The sequence below is a fragment of the Solanum lycopersicum genome, chromosome 11 (assembly GCF_036512215.1).
Source record: "Solanum lycopersicum chromosome 11, SLM_r2.1".
In the NCBI taxonomy this organism is placed as follows: domain Eukaryota; kingdom Viridiplantae; phylum Streptophyta; class Magnoliopsida; order Solanales; family Solanaceae; genus Solanum; species Solanum lycopersicum.
In genome coordinates this window covers 33,187,438-33,214,369 of record NC_090810.1, presented here as the reverse complement: position 1 = coordinate 33,214,369, position 26,932 = coordinate 33,187,438, and the positions used below count along the sequence as shown (strand labels likewise).

General features: G+C 37.3%; 1 long non-coding RNA gene across 1 annotated transcript; it reads left to right on the top strand.

The window, feature by feature from the left end:
• Positions 1-2,458: 2,458 nt before the first annotated feature.
• On the top strand, positions 2,459-4,503 carry LOC138339647 (uncharacterized). Its single transcript, XR_011212522.1, has 3 exons — positions 2,459-2,694; positions 3,327-3,405; positions 4,251-4,503. It is a non-coding gene; the product is annotated as an uncharacterized lncRNA (long non-coding RNA).
• Positions 4,504-26,932: the final 22,429 nt, after the last annotated feature.

The following is a 26,932-nucleotide window of genomic DNA, read 5'->3' as shown; positions in this document are numbered from 1 at the left end:
GGCTTATGAGTTAGCCTTGCCTCCAGTGCTGTCCGGAGTGCATCCGGTATTTCATGTGTCTATGTTGAAAAGATACCATGGGGATGGAAACTACATTATCCGTTGAGATTCAGTTTTGCTTGATGAGAATTTGTCTTATGAGAAGGAACCTGTTGCTATTTTAGATAGAGAAGTCCGCAAGTTGAGGTCAAGGGAGATTGCATCCATCAAAGTTCAATGGAAGAATCGACCTGTTGAAGAAGCCACTTGGGAGAAAGAGGCTGATATGCAAGAAAGATACCCACACCTGTTTACAGATTCAGGTACTTCTTTTCGCCCTTGTTTTCCTTCTTATGATCGTTCGAGGACGAACGATGGGTAAATTGGTATCTATTGTAACGACCTGTTTAGTCGTTTTGAGCAGCAAAATTTATTTCGAGAAAAACTGGCTGAGTCGACGGATCCCACGACGGACCGTCATGGGCACGACGGACCGTCGAGGGGGTCTCGTTTTAAAACACTTAGAAATTCTAAAAAATGGGTACTGAAATCGACTCTCTGAACTTCGTAACAGAATGGCAGGACGGACCGTCACAGACGCTTCAGAGAATTGAGTCTCTAAACTCTGTGACGGAGCAGCAGGACGGACCGTCGCAGGCATGACGGGCCGTCACAGACTGCGTAATCCCAGGCTGGGTCGGATTTTTGTAATTATTTTAAGGGACGTTTTGGACTATTCCGGCTTATAATTATAAAGTTAGTGGTTTAATATTAATAACTCAACTACTTGGGGGTTAAAAGAGGTAACCTTGAGTTAATTAGTGGGTTAATTCATCATTCTTTTATACTTAATTATATGCTAATTAGGGTAAAGGAAAGAGGGTTTGAATAAGAAAAAATAGAAAGAACAAGAAGAGAGAGAGATGATCGATCGAGACAAGAGGGAAACAAAGAGAAAACAAAGCCTTGAGAAAATTGCTTGCTTGATCACGAATCTTCGGTGGAGGTAGGTTATGGTTTTTATACTATTCGTAGTAAACTCTTAATAGCGAATGATATGTATGGGTAGTATTGTAAACCCTTCTATATGCTTAATTGTATGCTTGCATGAATGTGATTATGTAATTGTGATAAAATAAGCATGATGAAGCTATTGAATCCTAAATGTTAAGAAACCCTAATCTACTCTGTTGATGATAATGCCTTGGTATAAAAGAAGGCTTGATGAACGAAAGTATATGGATCGGGTGCCACGTTCCGGTACCAGGATAGTATATGAGGATCGGAGTGTCACGTTCCGACACCAGGATAGTATATGGATCGGGTGCCATGTTCCGGTACCAGGATAGAATATGGATCGGGTGTCACGTTCCGACACCAGGATAGAATGAGGATCGGAGTGTCACGTTCCGACACCAGGATAGTATATAGATCGGGTGCCACGTTCCGGTACCAGGATAGAATATGGATCGGGTGTCACGTTTCGACACCAGGATAGAATGAGGATCGGAGTGCCACGTTCCGGTACCAGGATAGTATATGAGGATCGGAGTGTCACGTTCCGACACCAGGATAGTATATGGATCGGGTGCCACGTTCCGGTACCAGGATAGAATATGGATCGGGTGTCACGTTCCGACACCAGGATAGAATGAGGATCGGAGTGTTACGTTCCGACACCAGGATAGTATATGAGGAGCGGAGTGTCACGTACCGACACGAGAGGAATAAAGATAATGAATCTTGAAAGATGTTGATATACTCAATCTAATGAACCTAATTCCCAAATGAGTATGATGAGGAGGCGTGAGTCCTCATTGATGTGCTTGGTGTTGTAACCAAGGGTTATGGTAATTGTAAATGCTGCATGCTAAGGATATTAGTTGATTTTATGATGTTACCTGATATATACTGTTTTCTATTTTGAGTTGGCCGATGATACCTACTCAGTACTTGTGTTTGTACTGACCCCTACTTGTAATTGTTTTCTTTGTTAATTGTAGAGTGCAGCAAACGTACCTCGTCTTCAACTCAACCGCAACTCTAACCAGTCTTCATTACTCCGGATATCAAGGTGAGCTACTGCTTCTAGCTTGGACTGGATCCTCCTCTTCTTGTCTTGATGCCTTGAAGTTTCGGCATAGACTAGCTGTTTATGTATTTTAGCTTCTTAGATACTCTTAGATTTAGTAATTTGAATTAGATGTTCTTGTGATGATGACTTCCAGATTCTGGGGATAATAATAGTTGTTGAGTTTTTAGAAGTTATTGAATTGGTTTTTATTAATGAGTTTAAGTCTTCCGCATTACTTTCTGTTGATATTATATTGAAATGTTAAGGTTTAGATTGGTTGGTTCGCTCACAAAGGAGGGTAAGTGTGGGTGCCAGTCGCGACCCGATTTGGGTCGTGACATTTGAGCAATAGAGCATTTTATTTCATAAAATAATTTTCGATAGATTCTAAATGGATATTTTTAACTATTCGTAATTATAATTATAAAAATAATGGGATAGTTTTAATAATTTATGTAGTTGAGGGTTAAAGAAGATAACATTAAACTTAGTAGTGAGTGGTTTTTATCATTATTTTTATAATTAGTCAGGCATATTAATTAGGGTATCAAATAATCTGTGAAAGAAAACAAAAAAAAAAAAGAGAAGCGGAGAACAACAAGGGCCTTACATGAGACGTGAGGATGCGGTTGTGCCTTCAGGTAAGTGTTCAACTACCGCATTATTTTCTAAGCATATTAAATTATTGGGTGGGGCCTAATTATACCTTTACATATACTACATAGCGTCATGATTATGACAGAACAAATAATAAGAGAAATTAAAGTTTAAAGGAATGTTGGCAAAGTTTAGACAGTGAATGGTTTGAATATACAAAACAATTGAGGTTCTGTTAATGATTTCGACTTTAAAATTTTTGGGAGACAAATATTAGTGGCTAATAAATTGTCAGGATGATGGGCATTATGAGGGTATGAAAATCTATTAATATTAAATTGGTAGAATAGGTTGATTATGTATACTTGTTTATTGATAAATCTACGCCAGTGACTTTACATCCATCTTCGATGTTTAAGATTATTTTCTATTACATTATAATTTATGTTTTAATATAATAAGATAAGTAATTAAATATAAAGTGTATCGAATTATTAAAATTTCATCAAAGTTATGCTAATTGAAAGAATTAAGACTTACCATTAAGTTTAAACTATAAGAGATTGATTATAGAATTAGGTGAATTGATGGGTAAAGGCTAGACACAGAATAATAAGTATATATGGTCTTGTGAACTTCCACCTTATGTATGTATATATATGTATATATTTGATAGATTGGAACGGTTCGGAGGCAATAAAAAAAGGGGAAAGGCGTTGGAGAAGTAGTTGCTTGACTTTGATTCTTCGATGGAGGTAGGTTATGGTTTATGCTATTCCGTAGTAAACTCTAAATAGCGATTGATATGTATTGGGTAATTTTGTAAAGTCTTCTATATGCTTAATTGTGTGCTTGCATGATGTGATTATGTAATTGTGATGAATTAGCATGATGAGGCTGTTGACTCTTAAACCTTAAAACCTCTTTGTTAATGATGATGCTTTGATATAAAAGAAGGCTTGATGAATTAAAAAGAATGAGGTTAATGGATCGGGTGTCACGTTCCGACACCAGGGTAGTAGAGGATCGGAGTGTCACGTTCCGACACCAGGATAGTAGAGGATCAGAGTGTCACATTCCGACACCATGATAGTATAGGATCGGAGTATCACGTTCCGACACCAGGATAGTAGAGGATCGGAGTGTCACATTCCGACACCAGGATAGTAGAGGATCGGAGTGTCACCTTCCGACACCAGGATAGTAGAGGATCGGAGTGTCACGTTCCGACACCAAGATAGTAGAGGATCGGAGTGTCATGTTCTGACACCAGGATAGTAGGGGATCGGAGTGTCACGTTCCGACACCAGGATAGTAAAGAGAATGAATCTTGAATTATGCTAATATACTCAGATTTAAAGAACTTGTTTCCCAAATGAGTATGGTGTGGAGGCTTAAGTCTTCATAGATGTGCTTGGGGTTGTGGCCAATGGTGTTGGTACTTGTTGTTGTCACCTGTTAAGTGTTATGGTTGATTTTATGTTATTATATGATATATATTGCTTTCTATTTTGAGTTGGCCGATGATACCTACTCAGTACTTGTGCCTTGTACTGACCCCTAATTGTATGTTTCTTTCTTTGTTATTTGTGGAGTGCAGCAAACGTACCATCGTCTTCAACTCAACCGCAACTCTAGCCAGACTTCAGCATAATCAGATTTCAGGGTGAGCTATTGTTCCTAGCTCGGACTGGATTCTTTCTTTCACGTCTTGATGTCTTGAAGTTCGGACATGGACCATCTGTTTACTTATTTTAGCTTCCTAGATACTCTTAGATTTAGTAATTTGAGGATAGATGTTCTTGTGGTGATGACTTCCAGATTTTGGGAATAATAAGTATTAAATTTTAGAAGTTATTTATTGGTTATATTAATGAGTTCAAGTCTTCCGCATTATTTCCTGTTGATTATAGTTGAAATGTTGGGGTTTAGATTGGTTGGTTCGCTCACATAGGAGGGTAAGTGTGGGTGCTACTGACGACTCGTTTTGGGTCGTGACATTAGGATAAGCCGGTTAATTGACCGATCTGCCCTTCTTCTTCAACTTCCTCTATTCACTACAATATAGAACTAAAGTTCAATTTAAAATACTAAAAATTTAGTTCATTCTTGAACTTTCACATGTATTGTATAGAAGAATAGAGTGAGTAACATATATTATTTGAAATTATACAAATAGTATTAAAATATAGTTAAAAATAGTACAGAAAATTTGACCAACTCTCGAAATTTCATATGTACTATACAATTGAGATTGAGTGAGAAATATATATTATATAAAAATTACGTCAAATTATGCTAAGAGTTCTATAAATCACAATAATTAACAACTTAAAATAGCTGAAAACATATTAAAATGTGATTAAATTTCAAAATTTCACATGTGCTACATAAAATTGGGACAAGAAGAATAACATATATTATTTAAAATTACATTAAAAATATTACTTATTAAATAACTAACATAATTAGAGACAAAAAAGTACTCCGTCTATTTAGAAAAAAAGATTGACTCAATTTTCTTTTTAGTTTGTTTAAAAAAGGTTGAACTTCAACTTTTCACGTAACATGTTTAATGCACAAGATTAATGAAAATATTATTGATATATTTGGCATAACTTTAATTTTGAGTCATAAGATTAAAAATATTTCTTTCTTTTCTTAAATTTCTTGTTATGTCAAATTAGGTCATTTTTTTAAATGGAGAAAGTAATCTAGCTTCATAAAATCCTTAATAGTATTGTCGCCTTAGCCAAATAATTTATTTAAAATGTTTGTTATTGAAGATCATTATTTATGTTTTGATAATCGACCTTCAATGCTCAAGAAAGGCATGTATTCATTAATAACCAATTCAAGGAATAAATAGGAACAATTTAATCAGTAATTAATCATTATAATTATTATCATATTTAAATAAATTTTTAAATGATCTTAAATGACAAATAAATGAATATAATGTAAGATTTATTGCTCATGTAATTTGAGATACTTATTTTGGTCAACTAGCTCTGGACGAATAAATATCTTTGGAACTATAGGTAGAAATAATGTATAGTGGTACTTTTTTTTTTTTTAATTTTTTGAAAAATAATTAGTATGATGAAATTTTAAATTTTACATATGAAATTTGTTAAGTATATAATTTGTTTATTTAGAAAACTAGTTGAATGTATTTGAAAGAAATTATTAACAATAAAATAAATTTATATTTCATGATTTAAGAGTTGAGGTAGAACCTGGTATTGAAAAATAATTTGGTTGACACTATAGTAAATGGAAGAATAATGTATATATGTAAAAGAGAATTCTAGGTCAGTCTACATGGCGTCATCATAAATTAGATTTTTTTTTAAAAATTTATTTATTTGTAAAACTAGTCTTCTCCTTTTATGAAAAGTTATTATTTTTATGAAAAGTTATGAGTTTTATGACAAATTGTGATTTTTATGAAAAGTTGTGACTTTTATGAAGAATTGTGACTTTTATAATGGATCTTTTCAAAGGGTTGTAACTTTTAAGACACAATAAACATTTGTTTACTCAATTTAATTTTTTGTTTTCTATAAATAGAGAAATTTTATGTCACTATTATTTGTAGGGCTTTTTTCCAATATAGGTTAGTCAAATTTAAATACATTAATTAAGCTTTTTATGAAGTTTGGTTTATTCCTCAAAGTTTTCTTTCTCCTATTTCAGGAAACTTAATATTTACTACAAGTCAAAGTGATTCATGTAAATTTGATGTAAAATTTGGTGTTTTTAAGCTCCAACCAACATCAATTTTTACACCAAATTTGATATTTAAATAGTGTTACATCAAATTTGGTGTAACACTATTCATCACACCAAAATTATTCTTTTATATTTTAATATTATTTCATTATACAAACTTTTAATTAAACATTATAGATATTTTTTAAATTATTTTTTATGCAATATTTTCTTAATATTAATTTCAGATACAAAATTTAGCTTTTTTATAAATTAATTCTTATATTTATAACTTTTTTAAAAATTAAATTTAAGTTAATCATTGGATATAAAAGAAAATAATATGAATTATATATGATGAATGCTTTAGAAAGAAATAGTTTTATGAAATATGAAAATATAAATGAAATAAGAAATAATATAATATTAATGAAGAGAAAGAAAATATTTTTTTTGGTGTAAAATTTGTTGGAGTTGATTAGACCAAAAATAGTGTTGACCCCAATTTTGATGTAAAATTCAGTGTTTTGGTTGAAGATGCCCTTAATGACAGTTAAGCTATTAATTGTTATTAAAGATCATTTTTGTTGTAGTGATAACTTTTTCTTTTGATAAAGCTTTTTTTTTTTTATAAAGAAATAATAACTCTTTCTTTTGATTATTTCAATTAAATTTGTGGACCCTAAAACTGGATGCGCCACTACAAACTGTTTTTTTGAGAAATATGTTAAGCAATAAGTCTTTTTCTTCTTGATTGTTAGAAAATTAAGATTGTCTTTATTATTATTTGTGGATATTTGTTAGTTAAAGTGCTCACAAAATAATGTTGTGAGATTAATATGTTATGTATCAAAATTTGATTAAGAATATTCAGTTGTGAACTCCATTCAAATGTCACCTACTTATTGGTGATAATTGCATTAATTATTTGTAACTGCATTTTATAACCATAACAATAACTATGGTTCAATTCCAAATAAGTTGGGGAGGGGTGGTGTAACGACCTGTTTAGTCGTTTTGAGCAGCAGACTTTGATTCTGGAAAAACTGGCAGAAACGACGGACCGTCATGGGCACGACGGACCGTCGAGGGTATCTCGTTCCAAAATACTTAGAATTCTGAAAATTGGGTACTGAAATCGACTCTCTGAACTTCGTAACAGAATGGCAGGATGGACCGTCACATGCGTGACGGACCGTCACAGACTCTTCAGAGAATTGAGCCTCTGAAGTCTGTGATGGAGCAGCAGGACGGACCGTCGCAGGCACGACGGCCCGTCACAGGCTGCGTAATCCCAGGCTGTGTCACGACCCAAATCCGGGCCGCGACACACTTACCCTCCTATGTGAGCGAACCAACCAATCTAAACCTTAACATTTCAATATAATATAAACAGAAAGTAATGCGGAAGACTTAAACTCATAAGTAAAATAAATAATCAACTTCTATAACTCAAAAACTTATCATTATCCCCAGAATCTGGAAGTCATCATCACAAGAACATCTACTTTAAACTACTAATTCTAAGAGTTTCTAAGAAGCTAAAAATACATAAGAAGCTAGTCCATGCCGGAAGTTCAAGGCATCAAGACATGAAGGAGAAGATCCAGTCCAAGCTAGAAGCGTTAGCTCACCCTGAAGATCCTGTGTGACGAAGACTGGCTTGAGTTACGGTTGAGTCGAAGATGACGGCACGTTTGCTGCACTCCACAAATAACAAGAAGAAAACATAAAAGTAGGGGTCAGTACAAACCACGGGTACTGAGTAGATATCATCGGCCAACTCAAAATAGGGAACAGTATATATCAAATATTATCGTAAATCAACTATAAAACTCAACATGTAGCAACAACAAGTATTATAATCATCAATAAGTACCATCAAGTTCATCCATGAGGGCTCAAGCCTCAATGCCATACTCATTTGGGAATTAAGTTTAGTAAGTTGAGTATATTATCATCTTTCAAGATTCATTATCTTTCTTCCTCTTGTGTCGGTACGTGACACCCCGATCCCCTACTACTATGTGTCGGTACGTGACACTCCGATTCCCTAATTCTATGTGTCGGAACGTGACACTCCGATCCCCTACATGTGTCGGTACGTGACACTCCGATCCCCTACATGTGTCGGAACGTGACACTCCGATCCCCTACATGTGTCGGTACGTGACACTCCGATCCACTAATACTATGTGTCGGAATGTGACACTCCGATCCACTAATACTATGTGTCGGAACGTGACACTCCAATCCCCTACATGTGTCGGTACGTGACACTCCGATCCACTAATACTATGTGTCGGAACGTGACACTCCGATCCACTAATATCATTAAGTACATCATCAAGCCTTCTCTATTCCAAGGCATCATCAATCCCATTACTTTAATTCATCAAGCATTCTTCTATACCAAGGCATCATCATTAATAATGTATATTAAAGTTTCTTTTCAAGATTTGGGATTCAATATTTTCATCATGCTTATCTTATCACAATCACATAATCATATTCATGCAAACATACCATTAAACATATAGTAGGGTTTACAATACTACCAATACATATCATTCACTATTAAGAGTTTACTTATGAAAGCATGAAAACCATAACCCACCTCCACCGAAGATTCGTGATCAAGCAAGCAATTTCCCAAGCTTTGTGTTTTTCCTCTCGTTCGATCCTCTCTCTCGTTCAACTTTTCCTCTCTTTCTCTTGTTCTTTCTATTTTCTTTATTCAAACCCTCTTTCTTTTACCCTAATTAGTATATAATTAATAATAAAAGATGGCAATAATACCCCACTAATTAACTTAGGGTTACCTCTTTTAACCCCCAAGAATTTGAGTTATTAATATAAACCCACGAACTTTATAATTAAGGCAAGAACAGTCAAAAATGTCCCTTAAAACTTAACCAGAAATCCGACTCCAACTGGGATTATGCAAACTGTGACGGGCCATCGCGCCTGCGACGGTCCGTCCTGCAGGCCGTCGCAAGGGTCAGAGAGTCAATTTCCACTGAACAATTTATGACGGTCCGTCACGCCTGTGACGGTCCGTCCTGCCATTCCGTCACGAAGTTCAGAGAGTCGATTTTCAGTACCCAAATTCAGATTTTCTAAGTGTTTTGAAACGAGACTCTGCGACGGTCCGTCGTGCCCATGACGGATCGTCGTTTGGTCCGTCGCCTCAGCCTGTTTTTCCAGAATTGAAGTTTGTTGCTCAAAACGACTAAACAGGTCGTTACAGGCTGGGTCGGATTTCTGTAATTATTGTAAGGGGCGTTTTGGACTATTCCTGCTTTAATTATAAAGTTAGTGGGTTAATTTTAATAAGTCTAATTACTTGGGGGTTAAAAGAGGTAACCTTAAGTTAATTAGTGGGTTATTATTGCCATCTTTTATTCTTAATTATATGCTAATTAGGGTAAAAGAAAGGGAGTTGGAATAAGAAAACTAGAAAGAACAAAGAGAGAGAGGGAAAATTGAACGAGAAGGTGAAAAGAAGAGGAGAAACACAAAGCTTTGGGAAATTGCTTGCTTGATTACTAGTCTTCGGTGGAGGTAGGTTATGGTTTTTATACTATTCGTAGTTAACTCTTAATAGCGAATGATATGTGTTGGGTTGTATTGTAAAGTCTTCTATATGCTTAATTGTATGCTTGCATGAATGTGATTATATAATTGTGATGAAATAAGCATGATGAAGCTATTGAATCCCAAATCTTGAAAAACCCTTGTTAATAATGACGTCTTGGTATAAAAGAAGGCTTGATGAACTAAGGTGATGAGATTGATGAGATTGATGAGGCCTTGGTATAAAAGAAGGCTTGATGAATTGATAGAATTAGGGGATCGGGTGTCACGAACCGACACGTAGAATTAGGGGATCGGGTGTCACGAACCGACCCGTAGAATTAGGGGATCGGGTGTCACGAACCGACACGTAGAATTAGGGGATCGGGTGTCACGAACTGACACGTAGAATTAGGGGATCGGGTGTCACAAACCGACACGTAGAATTAGGGGATCGGGTGTCACGAACTGATATGTAGAATTAAGGGATCGGGTGTCACGAACCGACACGTAGAATTAGGGGATCGGAGTGTCACGTTCCGACACATAGTAGTAGGGGAGCGGAGTGTCACGTACCGACACAAGAATAAAGGTGATGAATCTTGAAAGATGTTAATATACTCAATCTAATGAACCTAATTCCCAAATGAGTATGATATGGAGGCTTGAGTCCTCATGAGTGTACTTGACGTTATTTATCAAAGATTCTTGTACATGTTGTTGCTACAGATTGAGTATTGTAGTTGATTTATGATATCATTTGATGCATATTGTTTTCTATTTTGAGTTGGCCGATGATATTTACTCAGTACCCGTGTTTTGTACTGACCCCTACTTGTATGTTTCTTTCCTTGTTATTTGTGGAGTGCAGCAAACGTGCCGTCGTCTTCAACTCAACCGCAACTCTAGCCAGTCTTCATTACACCGGATTTCAGGGTGAGCTAATGCTTCTAGCTTGGACTGGATCTTCCTCTTCATGTCTTGATGCCTTGAAGTTCCGGCATGGACTAGCTTTTTATGTATTTTAGCTTCTTAGATACTCTTAGATTAGTAATTTGAGGATAGATGTTCTTGTGATGATGACTTCCAGATTCTGGGGATAATAATAAATAATAGTCGTCGAGTTTTTAGAAGTTTATTGAATTGGTTTTTATTAATGAGTTTAAGTCTTCCGCATTACTTTCTGTTGATATTATATTGAAATGTTAAGGTTTAGATTGGTTGGTTCGCTCACATAGGAGGGTAAGTGTGGGTGCCAGTCGCGGCCCGATTTGGGTCGTGACAAACTTGGTATCAGAGCCTTAGGTTCGTTGGTCTCATCACACAAGAACGAGTCTAGTAGAGTCTTAAGGAACGGTAGGGGGACGCCTTTACTTTTCTTTGAGAGGCTATAAGGCTTTAGGAAAATTCCATTCTTTCATTCTTTCTTTCGTGCTACTACTTGGGTCCAATTGGTATCTAGGTGATACAAATTGGTATCTGACCATCTTCACTCTATTTCGCAGATGGTTAGAACTAGAGCAACAATCGCGCCAACATCAACATAAGCAAGACAAGATGCATCTGAGCCAGCCACTGAGACTGTAGCTCAAAGAGGAGCCGTGGCAAGAGGCCGCGGTAGAGGTCGCGGGAGGACGTCCTCTAGAGGAAGAGGACGAACGCCTGGCCCATCTGGTACTAGGGCGGTGACTCCTCCACCGGCTGAGGAAATAGTAAGAGAAGGGGAGGATGGGGAGAATGAACAAGTGCAGAATGAGGAATTGCCACCCCAACCTACTCCAGAAATGATCAATCAGGTTCTTGCTTACCTTAGCGGGTTATCTGATCAAGGCCAGACACCTCCAGTGTTTTCTGCACCAGCACCTCAGGCTCCGTAGGTACAACATGCGGCTACTATGGCTCCCCGCATGGATGCCTTATTGGAAATAGGCACGTTTCCTCGTCTGACTACAGGGCCGATAATGACAAATGATCAGCATGAACTTTTCAGTAAGTTCTTGAAATTGAAACCTCCAGTCTTCAAGGGTGCTGAATCTGAGGATGCCTACGATTTTCTGGTTGACTGTCATGAGCTACTACACAAGATGGGTGTAGTAGAACGGTTTGGTGTTGAGTTTGTGACTTATCAGTTTCAAGGGAACGCCAAAATGTGGTGGCGGTCACATGTTGAGTGTCAACCAATAGAGGCACCATCTCTGACTTGGGCATCATTCTCTAGCTTGTTTATGGAGAAGTATATTCCCCGGACTTTGAGGGATAGGAAAAGAAATGAATTCTTGAGCCTAGAGCAGGGTAGGATGTCGGTTACTACATATGAGGCTAAGTTTCGTGCACTTTCCAGATATGCCACTCAGCTTTGTTTCAGTCCACAAGAGCGGATTCGCCATTTTGTGAAGGGGTTGAGGTCAGAATTGCGAATTTCAGCCTTACAGGTAGCGGCTACAGCGAAATCTTTTCAAGAAGTGGTAGACTTCGTGATAGAGGTAGAGGGAATGAAGCCAGATGACTTCACCATGGCAACTACATCAAAAAGGTTTCGAAAGGGAGGTGAGTTTAATGGTTCTTACTCTAGAGGACAGGGTTCAGGAGGTTACCCAGTCCGACCAATTCAGTCTTCACTATAGACAGTAGTTGGGGGCCCACCTCATACCGGTCAACACTTCTCTGAGAGACCTATGCTTGAATCTAGAGAGTGTTATGGATGTGGGGAGACTGGACACATTAAGAGGTATTGTCCAAAACAAAGTTACAGACCTCCAAATGTTAGAGGTAGAGGTGGTTATGGAAGAGGCCGTCATTCTGGAGGACGCGGTGGTCGAGGTAATGCTGGTCACCAAAACGGTCGGGGTGATGGGCAAGCTGGAGCCACTACATCACAACATAGTAGGAGCAACGAACAGACAGGTGAGAGGGCCCATTGTTATGCTTTCCCTGGGAGATCTGAAGCGGAGACATCTGATGCTGTCATCACAGGTAATCTTTCGGTTTGTGATTGCATGGCTTCTGTATTGTTTGATCCTGGATCCACGTTTTCTTATGTATCTTCTTCATTTGCTACTGGTCTTAATTTACCTTGTGAATTTCTTGACATGCCTATTCGTGTTTCTACTCCGGTGGGTGAGTCTGTGATAGTTGAAAAAGTATATAGGTCTTGTTTGGTAACTTTTGTGGGAAGCAACACTTATGTAGACTTGGTTATCTTAGAAATGGTTGATTTTGAGGTAATTCTGGGTATGACTTGACTTTCTCCGAATTTTGCGATCTTGGATTGTAATGCTAAAACTGTGACGTTAGTCAAACCTGGGACGGATCCGTTAATGTAAGAGGGCGACTACACTTCCAATCCGGTTCGTATCGTCTCCTTTCTTTGTGCTAAGAAAATGGTTAGTAAAGGGTGTTTAGCTTTCTTGGCACATCTCAGGGATGACACTACTCAAGTACCTTCGATCGAGTCGATTTCGATAGTCCGCGAGTTTTTGGATGTGTTCCCTGCAGATCTTCCTGGCATGCCACCATATAGGGATATTGACTTCTGCATTGATCTTGAACCGGGCACTCGCCCCATTTCTATACCCCCTTATAGAATGGCTCCCGCGGAGTTAAGAGAGTTAAAGGCACAACTTCAAGAGTTGCTAAGCAAAGGCTTTATTAGACCAAGTGCATCTCCTTGGGGTGCTCCTGTTTTGTTTGTGAAGAAGAAAGATGGGAGTTTTCGGATGTGCATAGACTACAGACAGTTGAACAAGGTAACTATTAAGAACAAATATCCCATTCCTCACATTGATGACTTGTTCGATCAGTTACAAGGTGCTTGTGTCTTCTCTAAGATTGACTTGAGATCCGGTTATCATCAATTGAAAATACGAGCAACGGATGTGCCAAAGACTGCTTTTCGGACCAGGTATGGGCATTACGAATTTGTAGTGATGTCTTTTGGTCTTACGAATGCCCCTGCTGCTTTCATGAGCTTGATGAATGGGATTTTTAAGCCATATTTGGATCTCTTTGTGATCGTATTTATTAATGATATACTGATATACTCAAAGAGCAAGAAAGAACACGAGGAACATTTGAGAATGGTATTGGAAATGTTGAGGGAGAAAAAGCTTTATACCAAATTCTCCAAGTGTGAGTTTTGGCTAGATTCAGTGTCCTTCTTGGGTCACGTAGTGTCTAAGGATGGAGTGATGGTGGATCCTTCTAAGATTGAGACAGTGAAGAATTGGGTAAGACCTACTAGTGTGTCAGAAATAAGGAGCTTTGTTGGTTTAGCTAGCTATTACCATCGATTTGTCAAGGGATTCTCTTCCATTGCTTCCCAATTGACGAACTTGACTAAACAAAATGTTCCATTTGTATGGTCGGACGAATGTGAGGAAAGATTTCAGAAACTTAAGACTTTGTTGACTACTGCACCAATTCTCACCTTGCCCGTGGAAGGTAAGAATTTCATTATCTATTGTGATGCATCTTATTCGGGTTTGGGTGCAGTGCTAATGCAAGAGAAGAATGTAATTGCTTACGCTTCGAGGCAATTAAAGGTGCATGAACGTAACTATCCGACCCATGATTTGGAATTGGCTGCGGTAGTGTTGGCCTTAAAGCAATGGAGACACTATCTATATGGGGTTAAGTGCGAAGTATACACGGATCATCGTAGCCTACAATATGTTTTTACTCAGAAGGATTTGAACTTGAGACAGAGGAGATGGATGAAACTACTGAAAGACTACGATGTCACTATCTTGTATCATCCGGGAAAGGCTAATGTTGTGGCAGACGCCTTAAGTAGAAAGGCAGGGAGCATGGGAAGTCTAGCTCACTTGCAAGTTTCCAGACGTCCATTGGCTAGAGAGGTTCAGACTCTAGCTAACGACTTGATGAGATTAGAAGTAAACGAGAAGGGAGGATTGTTGGCTTGTGTGGAGGCAAGATCTTCTTTTCTTGACAAGATTAAGGGAAAACAGTTTGATGATGAGAAACTAAGCAGAATCCAGGATAAGGTATTCTGAGGAGAGGCTAAGGAAGCACAAATCGATGAGGAAGGTGTTTTGAGAATCAAGGGAAGGGTATGTGTACCCCGAGTTGACGATTTGATCAACACTATTCTGACAGAGGCTCATAGTTCAAGGTATTCTATACATCCTGGTGCAACCAAGATGTACGTGACCTAAAGCAACACTTTTGGTGGAGTAGAATGAAGTGACATTGTTGATTTTATTGCCAAATGTCCAAACTGTCAACAAGTAAAGTATGAACACCAGAGGCCCGGAGGAACACTTCAGAGAATGCCCATTCCTGAATGGAAGTGGGAAAGGATTGCAATGGATTTTGTGGTTGGTCTTCCCAAGACAATGGGTAAGTATGACTCGATTTGGGTAATTGTTGATAGGTTAACTAAGTCTGCTCATTTCATTTCGGTCAAGGTGACTTATAATGCAGAGAAGTTAGCCAAAATCTATATCTCAGAAATTGTTCGGTTGCATGGGGTTCCACTCTCCATCATATCAGATAGAGGTACGCAGTTTACTTCTAAGTTTTGGAAAACATTGCATGCGAAATTGGGTACTAGGTTGGACCTTAGTACTCCGTTCCATCCTCAAACCGATGGTCAGTCTGAGCGAACGATTCAAGTGTTGGAGGATATGCTTCGTGCGTGTGTGATAGAATTTGGTGGTCATTGGGATAGCTTCTTACCCTTAGCAGAGTTCTCCTACAACAATAGCTATCACTCCAGTATTGATATGGCTCCATTTGAAGCATTGTATGGGAGGAAATGTAGGTCTCCCATTGGTTGGTTTGATGCATTTGAGGTTAGACCTTGGGGTACTGACCTTTTGAGGGATTCATTAGAGAAAGTGAGATCTATTCAAGAAAAGCTGTTAGCGGCGCAAAGTAGGCAAAAGGAATATGCCAATAGAAAAGTTAGAGACTTGGAGTTCATGGAGGGTGAACAAGTCTTGCTGAAGGTTTCACCCATGAAAGGGGTGATGCGTTTTGGAAAAAGGGGTAAATTGAGCCCAAGGTATATTGGTCCCTTTGAAGTACTTAAGCGAGTAGGGGAGGTGGCTTATGAGTTAGCCTTGCCTCCAGGGCTGTCCGGAGTGCATCCGGTATTTCATGTGTCTATGTTGAAAAGATACCATGGGGATGGAAACTACATTATTCGTTGGGATTCAGTTTTGCTTGATGAGAATTTGTCTTATGAGGAGGAGCCTGTTGCTATTTTAGATAGAGAAGTTCGCAAGTTGAGGTCAAGGGAGATTGCATCCATCAAAGTTCACTGGAAGAATCGACCAGTCGAAGAAGCCACTTGGGAGAAAGAGGCTGATATGCAAGAATGATATCCACACCTGTTTACAGACTCAGGTACTTCTTTTCGCCCTTGTTTTTCTTCTTATGATCGTTCGAGGACGAATGATGGGTAAATTGGTATCTATTGTAACGACCTGTTTAGTCGTTTTGAGAAGCAGACTTTGATTCTGGAAAAACTGGCAGAAACGATGAACCGTCATGGGCACGACGGACCGTCGAGGGTATCTCGTTCCAAAATACTTAGAATTCTGAAAATTGGATACTGAAATCGACTCTCTGAACTTCGTAACGGAATGGCAGGACGGACCGTAACATGCGTGACGGACCGTCACAGACTCTTCAGAGAATTGAGCCTCTGAAGTCTGTGACGGAGCAGCAGGACGGACCGTCGCAGGCACGACGGCCCGTCACAGGCTGCGTAATCCCAGGCTAGGTCGGATTTCTGTAATTATTGTAAGGGGCGTTTTGGACTATTCCTGCTTTAATTATAAAGTTAGTGGGTTAATTTTAATAAGTCTAATTACTTGGGGGTTAAAAGAGGTAACCTTAAGTTAATTAGTGGGTTATTATTGCCATCTTTTATTCTTAATTATATGCTAATTAGGGTAAAAGAAAGGGAGTTGGAATAAGAAAACTAGAAAGAACAAAGAGAGAGAGGGAGAATCGAACGAGAAGGTGAAAAGAAGAGGAGAAACACAAAGCTTTGGGAAATTGCTTGCTTGATTACTAGTCTTCGGTGGAGGTAGGTTATGGTTTTTATACTATTCGTAGTTAACTATTAATAGCGAATGATATGTGTTGGGTTGTATTGTAAAGTCTTCTATATGCTTAATTGTATGCTTGCATGAATGTGATTATATAATTGTGATGAGATAAGCATGATAAAGCTATTGAATCCCAAATCTTGAAAAACCCTTGTTAATAATGACGTCTTGGTATAAAAGAAGGCTTGATGAACTAAGATGATGAGATTGATTAGATTGATGAGGCCTTGGTATAAAAGAAGGTTTGATGAATTGATAGAATTAGGGGATTGGGTGTCACGAACCGACACGTAGAATTAGGGGATCGGGTGTCACGAACCGACACGTAGAATTAGGGGATCGGGTGTCACGAACCGACACGTAGAATTAGGGGATCGGGTGTCACGAACCGACACGTAGAATTAGGGGATCGGGTGTCACGAACCGACACGTAAAATTAGGGGATCGGGTGTCACGAACCGACACGTAGAATTAGGGGATCGGGTGTCACGAACCGATACGTAGAATTAGGGGATCGGGTGTCACGAACCGACACGTAGAATTAGGGGATTAGAGTGTCACGTTCCGACACATAGTAGTAAGGGAGCGGAGTGTCACGTACCGACACAAGAATAAAGGTGATGAATCTTGAAAGATGTTAATATACTCAATCTAATGAACCTAATTCCCAAATGAGTATGATATGGAGGCTTGAGTTCTCATGAGTGTACTTGACGTTATTTATCAAAGATTCTTGTACATGTTGTTGCTACAGATTGAGTATTGTAGTTGATTTATGATATTATTTGATGCATATTGTTTTCTATTTTGAGTTGGCCGATGATATCTACTCAGTACCCGTGTTTTGTACTGACCCCTACTTGTATGTTTCTTTCCTTGTTATTTGTGGAGTGCAGCAAACGTGCCGTCGTCTTCAACTCAACCGCAACTCTAGCCAGTCTTCATTACACCGGATTTCAGGGTGAGCTAATGCTTCTAGCTTGGACTGGATCTTCCTCTTCATGTCTTGATGCCTTGAAGTTCCGGCATGGACTAGCTTTTTATGTATTTTAGCTTCTTAGATACTCTTAGATTAGTAATTTGAGGATAGATGTTCTTGTGATGATGACTTCCAGATTCTGGGGATAATAATAAATAATAGTCGTCGAGTTTTTAGAAGTTTATTTAATTGGTTTTTATTTATGAGTTTAAGTCTTCCGCATTACTTTCTGTTGATATTATATTGAAATGTTAAGGTTTAGATTGGTTGGTTCGCTCACATAGGAGGGTAAGTGTGGGTGCCAGTCGCGGCCAGATTTGGGTCGTGACAGGTGGGGGGTGGGGGAAGGAGGGTGATATAAAACCTAAGTAAAAGTAATGACTATTTTGAGACAATGAGGAAAAACAGTTATGATACTAATAATTTTATGGTCATTTTTAACATATATATGATGCAACATACTATAATAAAAAAGAGATCGATAGATGTTCATAAGAAAGGAGCTCAATGTCCTCTATTTAAATTTAATTAGTTATGTTCTTATATGGACGTGATGCTCCACTTTATTTGGGGAAAAAAATACCTATGATACTAACAATTTTAGGTTCCATTTTAACATGTACATGATACAAGATACTATAATAAAAAAGAGATCGATGGAGGTTCATAAGAAGAGAGCTCAATATCCTCTATTTACATTTGGTTAGTTATGTTCTTATATGGACGTGATGCTCCACTTTATTTGAGGGAAAACACTTATGATACTAACAATTTTAGCGTCATTTTAACATATACATGATACAACATACTATAATGAAAAAGGTATAGCTCGAGGTTCATATGAAAGGAGCTCAATGTCCTCTATTTTAATTTAGTTAGGTATGTTCTTATATGAACATGATGCTCCACTTTATTTGGGATGTTGTTGTTCGAGTTTTTTTGGTCTCTTTTTTAACATTTAATGTTCATTACTTCTGACCAACTATTTCTATGTAGATGTTTTTAGACTTCTTTCTTATACTTAACATTTCTTTATCATTTCCTAATTTTTATATGACGAAAACGAAAATTAGAAAAATTATAGCATTTTAAGATTTTGAAAAAACTCATTGCCTTAAGAATAAATATTCTTGTCAATGCGGTGTAATTTTAATAAAATAGTTCAATCCCATATAAAACACAGATAATTTAAAGAAAAGAAATGTGTAGTCAAACTTATAATGTAAATTGCTTATATAATCTTATGAATAAGTACTTGAATAATTAAATGTTTTTTGTGAGCGATAAACATGATTATTGTATTCAAGAAAAAAAGATAGATTAGATATAATTTATGAATTAAGGATAAATATAAATTTTGAATCTATCAATAATCTTTTTACTGACATAAAAATCGTGCACTATTTGACTGGATATATGATCCCATAAATCTTGAAATGTTGTTATGCACATCTATTTTTTCTAAAAAAATTTTTAAACACAATATATTTATGATTAATATTCAGCGATAGAAAGTAATTTTTATTTTATATCTAAACCTTCGATATAAAGACATCACATTCAATATTTCTGATTTATCACGGTCAAACTTCACTTAAAGATATGAATTAGATTCATGACATCTTTTTTTGATTTAATTAAATAATGTTTGGCCAAAGAAATGCTGATTTAGATTCTTTTAAAAAAATAATAATAATGGAGTAATTCAAAATGGACTCTTGGGTTTGGGAATGGTTGTTGATCGTACTGGCAATGCGGCTGCGGAACATATTTGACCCAATGTCACATTATTAGATTAAAACTTTAGACTCAATAATCAATATGACATATTTTCTTTGTTGTTGTGAATTATCAATTAATCAACTTTTAATAAAATATCAGATATTATTTAAAAATAACAGTCCATTTAGAATACGATGTATACAAGTATTCATATTTTTGACTTAATAAAACATAAAATATAAGAAACGGTTAAATAAGACATTTATTTTTGTAAACAAACTTATTATAATATACCTTTTATAAAAAGACACTCGATTAAATTAAATACTGATCGAGTAAATAGTTTTTGCTATTTTTGTTTCTCTTTATCTTAACAAAACAATAATGCGGACTTTTTGTGATTTTTTACCCACTAATCTGTCTTTTTTTCATGGATAATAATAGAAATTTGTAAACTATTACCAAAAGCCACCTAAATCTAAACCAATTTCTTGAATTATTGCATACAATTGACAATTTAAGGAGTATCCATATTTAAAGTTTATAATTTTTTTAGTGAATTTAAATTAATTTTTATTCTATTTATTTTTAATCTGATTAAAAATTTACTTTATCATTAGATTTTCAACTATCCTTTTATAAATTCAATATGTTTCTATATGTAAATATAAAACATACCTCTAAATTTGCTTCGATATAACAATCATTATTAGTTAATTAATTAGTGGAGTATTATTTTAAGATCACCCACTTTTTTCTTGGCTTCTACCTACCACCTAAAGCCATCTCCAATTTGAAAACAGCCTTCTATCTTTTCTTTGTTAATTGATTTTTTTGAACTTTACCAAACATTAAGTCTAGGGGTTGTTTGGTTAGAGATATTATGAAAGACATAATAACATCATAAAAATCCACATAAGAGTATGCAATATTTAAGGATGAAATAGAAAAGATAATATTCCTATAGTAACTAATATAATCTTTGATTAATTATATCATAAATTAACAGAAGTGCTAAATGACCATAAAAAATATGGCTAGAATTTAGCCAGAATAGTGAAAAAGATTATTATAGTCTTTTTCTCCAAAATAAAATTAACTTTTTGATATTTTCAAAGAAGTATTATCATTAATTATTTTGATAAAATTAATTTTCTGGGTCCCATGCTTTATTACTTCTTCAATTCTTTTTATTTTTATCATTTCACTTCTCCTTCTTGACTTTTTTTTCTCTTCTTATAAAAAAATTAGAATATAATGAAAATAAATAATTACATTTAAGCATTTAAATTGGTTAAATTCATCCTATGAATGAAACTATAAAAGAATTTATTTTATGTATTTATTGAAACTTCATCAATGTAAAATATTTTTTTAAGAGCATAAAGAAAACATAATTTCCCGGAAAAAAAAGCATAATTTATTTGCTTTAATGTCAAATTCTCTATGCATATATAATTACTATATTAGTTAGTTTTTTTGAAATATGACTCAGTTTTAATACACCCTCTATATTTCAAATTTAAACATTTATATTTTATGTACTATAAGAAATATACAATTACACCTCCAACTAAGTTTATCCATAACTAATTATATTAAAAATATAATTATTAAATAACAAACTGAAAATATATATAAAAAAATATTTTTTGACGTTATTTTTACAAAATTAATTAGTGTCGATACTTATAAGTAATAAAAAATTTATGATTTCTGTATGTTTTGATGTTTATCATATATAAAGTGTTTTGAGTTTTGCATGACTTTTATTGAAATATTTTCAAATTATACAAAATTATTTAAATATGTATTTTAAATTTATTTGAACACAACTTCATAAACTTATTTAGTTAGAACTCATATTAATAATAATAAATAAGTAATAGTTCACATATTATCAAGTCGACATAATACAAGGGTGCAAAACTATCACATATTCAATATGATTGTTGTTAAATAGGATCGACACTGATGAAATATATGCTTCTTATAATATTGTGATACTTGCATCTCTAAGGTGTTTCGAGTTTAGATTATATGTTAAAATATTCAAATAAATAGCCTAAATTTATTTAAACATAATAATTTATAAAATTATATAATTTTCATAATAATAACAAATATGATTAATGATCTATAAGTTATCAAATTGACGTAATATATTGTGGATACAAGACTATAATTAACATTAACACGTTGCTCTCAAGGATTCTCAGCAATATGCAATATAAGTAAAATAAATATGGTTGAATGATAATGATTAATACGATTTTTCACTAATTAATTAACTGTTTATACATCGTGTGTGTTTTTCTTTTAGAAAAATAATAACATAATCTTGGACTTAGATAGTTTAAATAACTATTAATAATAATGTAATTTTCGTAGTGATGCCTTGAATTTAGAAAGTTATTTTGTAACGACCTGTTTAGTCGTTTTGAGCAGCAGATTTTATTTCTTGAAAAACAGGCTGAGACGACGGAACCCACGACGGAACGTCATGGGCACGACGGACCGTCGAGGGTGTCTCGTCCCAAAACACTTAGAAATTCTGAAATTTGGGTGCTGAAATCGACTCTCTGAACTTTGTAACGAAATGGCAGGACGGACCGTCACAGGTGTGACGGACCGTCACAGACCCTTGGTGGAAATTTGGGTCTCTGAACTTTGCGACGACCTGCAGGACGGACCGTCGCAGGCACGACGGCCCGTCACAGGTTGCGCAATCCTAGTCCGGGTCGGATTTCTTGATACGTTTTAGGGGACGTTTTTGACTATTCTTGCCTTAATTATAAAGTTGGTGGGTTAATGTTAATAAGTCTAATTACTTGGGGGTTAAAAGAGGTAACCTTAAGTTAATTAGTGGGGCATTATTGCCATCTTTTATCCTTAATTATATACTAATTAGGGTAAAAGAAAGAGGGTTTGAATAAAGAAAATAGAAAGAACAAGAGAAAGAGAGAGAAAGTCGAACGAGAGAGAGGATCGAACGAGAGGAAAAACACCAAGCTTGGGAAATTGCTTGCTTGATCACGAATCTTCGGTGGAGGTAGGTTATGGTTTTCATGCTTTCATAGTAAACTCTTAATAGAGAATGATATGTATTGGTAGTATTGTAAACCCTGCTATGTGCTTAATTGTATGCATTCATGAACGTGATTATATAATTGTGATTATATTAAGCATGATGAAGTTATTGAATCCCAAATCTTGATAAAAACCTAATCTCTTTTTAATGATGATGCCTTGGTAAGGGAGAAGGCTTGATGAACTAAAATAATGAGATTGATGATGCCTTGGTAAGAAAGAAGGCTTGATGAATTGAAGGAAGGAGATTAGGGGATCGGGTGTCACGAACCGACACGTAGAATTAGGGGATCGGGTGTCACGAACTGACACGTAGAATTAGAGGATCGGGTGTCACGAACCGACACGTAGTATTAGGGGATCGGGTGTCACGAACCGACACGTAGAATTAGGGGATCGGGTGTCACGAACCGACACGTAGTATTAGGGGATCGGGTGTCACGAACCGACACGTAGATTTAGGGGATCGGGTGTCACGAACCGACACATAGATTTAGGGGATCGGGTGTCACGAACCGACACATAGATTTAGGGGATCGGAGTGTCACGTACTGACACAAGAGGATTAATGAATATTGAGGGAGCGGAGTGTCACGTACCGACACAAGAGAAATAAAGATAATGAATCTTGAAAGATGTTAATTTACTCAATCTAATGAACATGATTCCCAAATGAGTATGGTATCGAGGCTTGAGTCCTCATGTGTGAACTTGACGGTAATTGTTAACGATATAGTATTTGTTGTTGCTACATGTTGAGTATCATAGTTGATTTTATGATATTACTTGGTATATATTGATTTCTATTTTGAGTTGGCCGATGATATCTACTCAGTACCCGTGTTTTGTACTGACCCCTACTTTTATGTTTTCTTCTTGTTTATTTGTGGAGTGCAGCAAACGTGCCGTCGCCTTCGACTCAACAGTAATTCAAGCCAGTCTTACTACACCAGAAATTCAGGGTGAGCTAATGCTTCTAGCTTGGACTGGATCTTCTTCTTCAAGTCTTGATGCCTTGAACTTCCGGCATGGACTAGCTTCTTATGTATTTTTAGCTTTTAGAATACTCTTAGTTTAGTCATTTGATCGTAGATGTTCTTGTGGTGATGACTTCCAGATTTTGGGGATAATAATAGTTATTGATTTTATTAATGAGTTTAAGTCTTCCGCATTACTTTATGTTGATATTATATTGAAATGTTAAGGTTTAGATTGGTTGGTTCGCTCACATAGGAGGGTAAGTGTGGGTGCCAGTCGCGGCCCGGATTTGGGTCGTGACAAACTTGGTATCATAGCATTAGGTTCGTTGGTCTCATCACACAAGAACGAGTCTAGTAGAGTCTTAAGGAACGGTAGGGGGACGCCTTTACTTTTCTTTGAGAGGCTATAAGACCTTAGGAAAATTCCATTCTTTCTTTCTTTCTTTCGTGCTACTACTTGAATCCAATTGGTATCTAGGTGATACAAATTGGTATCTGACCATCTTCACTCTCTTTCGCAGATGGTTAGAACTAGAGCAACGACTACGCCAACACCAACACCAGCACCGGCGGAACAGGGTGCGTCTGAGCAAGCCACTGGGGCTGTAGCTCGAGGAAGAGCAGCGGCAAGAGGCCGTGGTAGAGGTCGTGGGAGGACGTCCTCTAGGGGAAGAGGACGAGCACCTAGCCCATCTGATACTAGGGCAGTGACTCCTCCACCGACTGAGGAAGTAATTAGAGAAGGGGAGGATGGGGAAACTGAACAAGTGCAGAATGAGGGATTGCCACCCCAACATACCCCAGAGATGATCAATCAGGTTCTCGCCTATCTCAGTGGGTTGTCTGATCAAGGTCAGGCACCTCCAGTGTTTTCTGCGCCAACACCTCCGATTTCAGAAGTACAACATGCAGCCACTATGGCTCCTCGTATGGATGCCTCATTGGACATAGGCACATTTCCACGTCTGACTACTGGGCCTATAATGACAAATGATCAGCATGAACTTTTCAGTAAGTTCTTGAAATTGAAACCTCCAGTCTTCAAGGGTGCTGAATCGGAGGATGCTTATGATTTTCTGGTTGACTGTCACGAGCTACTACACAAGATGGGTATAGTAGAACGGTTTGGTGTGGAGTTTGTGACTTATCAGTTTCAAGGGAACGACAAAATGTGGTGGCGGTCACATATCGAGTGTCGACCAACAGAGGCACCACTTATGACTTGGGCCTCATTCTCTAGCTTGTTTATGGAGAAGTATATCCCCCGAACTTTGAGGGATAGGAAAAGGGATGAGTTCTTGAGCCTAGAGCAAGGTAGGATGTCGGTCAATGCATATGAGGCTAAGTTTCGTGCATTATCCCGGTATGCCACCCAACTATGTTTCAGTCCACAAGAGCGGATTCGCCGTTTTGTGAAAGGGTTGAGGTCAGAGTTGCGGATTTCAGCCTTACAGGTAGCGGCTACGACAAAATCCTTCCAAGAGGTGGTAGACTTCGTGATAGAGGTGGAAGGAGTGAAGCCAGATGACTTCACCACGACATCGACATCAAAAAGGTTTCGAAAGGGAGGCGAGTTTAATGGTTCTTACTCTAGAGGACAAGGTTCCGGAGGTTACTCAGTTCGACCCATTCAGTCTTCACTACAGACTGTAGTTGGGGGTCCACCTCAGACCGGTCAGCACTTCTCTGAGAGACCTATGCTTGACTCCAGAGAGTGTTATGGATGTGGGGAGACTGGGCATATTAGGAGAAATTGTCCAAAACAGAGTTATAGACCCGCAATGGCTAGAGGTAGAGGTGGTCATGGTAGAGGCCGTCATTCTGGAGGACGTGGTGGTCGAGGTAATTGTGGTCACCAAAACGGCCGAGGTGATGGGCAAACTGGAGCCATTACATCACAACATGGTAGGGGCAACGGACAGATGAACGATAGGGCCCATTGTTACGCTTTCCCTGGGCGGTCTGAAGCGGAGGCTTCTGATGCTGCCATCACAGGTAATCTTCTGGTTTGTGATTGCATGGCTTCTGTATTGTTTGATCCTGGATCCACATTTTCTTATGTATCTTCCTCATTTGTTAATGGTCTAAATTTACATTGTGAATTACTTGATATGCCTATTCGTGTTTCTACTCCGGTGGGTGAGTCTATGGTAGTTGAAAAGGTATATAGGTCCTGTTTGGTGAACTTCGTGGGGAGCAACACTTATGTAGATTTGGTTATCTTAGAAATGGATGATTTTGATGTAATTCTGGGTATGACTTGGCTTTCTCCGCAATTCGCAATCTTGGATTGTAATGCTAAAACGGTGACGTTAGCCAAGCCTGGGACAGATCCGTTAGTGTGGGAGGGTGACTACACTTCCAATCCGGTGCGTATCACCTCCTTTCTTCGTGCTAAGAAAATGATTAGTAAAGGGTGTTTAGATTTCTTGGCACATCTTAAGGATGACACTACCCAAGTACCTTCGATTGAGTCGGTTTCGGTGGTTCGTGAGTTTCTGGATGTGTTCCCTGCAGATCTTCCTGGTATGCCACCAGATAGGGATATTGATTTCTGTATTGACCTTGAACCGGGTACTCGCCCCATTTCTATACCTCCTTATAGAATGGCTCCCGCGGAGTTAAGAGAGTTAAAAACCCAACTTCAAGAGTTGTTGAGCAAAGGCTTCATTAGACCAAGTGCATCTCCTTGGGGTGCTCCGGTTTTGTTTGTAAAGAAGAAGGATGGGAGTTTTCGAATGTGTATAGACTACAGACAACTAAACAAGGTAACCATAAAGAACAAGTATCCTCTTCCCCGCATTGATGACTTGTTCGATCAGTTACAAGGTGCTTGTGTCTTCTCTAAGATTGACTTGAGATCCGGTTATCATCAATTGAAAATACGGGCAACGGATGTGCCAAAGACTGCTTTTCGAACGAGGTATGGGCATTACGAATTTGTAGTGATGTCTTTTGGTCTTACGAATGCCCCTACTGCATTCATGAGCTTGATGAACGGGATTTTTAAGCCATATTTGGACCTCTTCGTGATCGTATTTATTGATGATATATTGGTATACTCAAAGAGCAAGAAGGAACATGAGAGCATTTGAGAATGGTATTGGAAAGGTTGAGGGAGAAAAAGCATTATGCCAAGTTC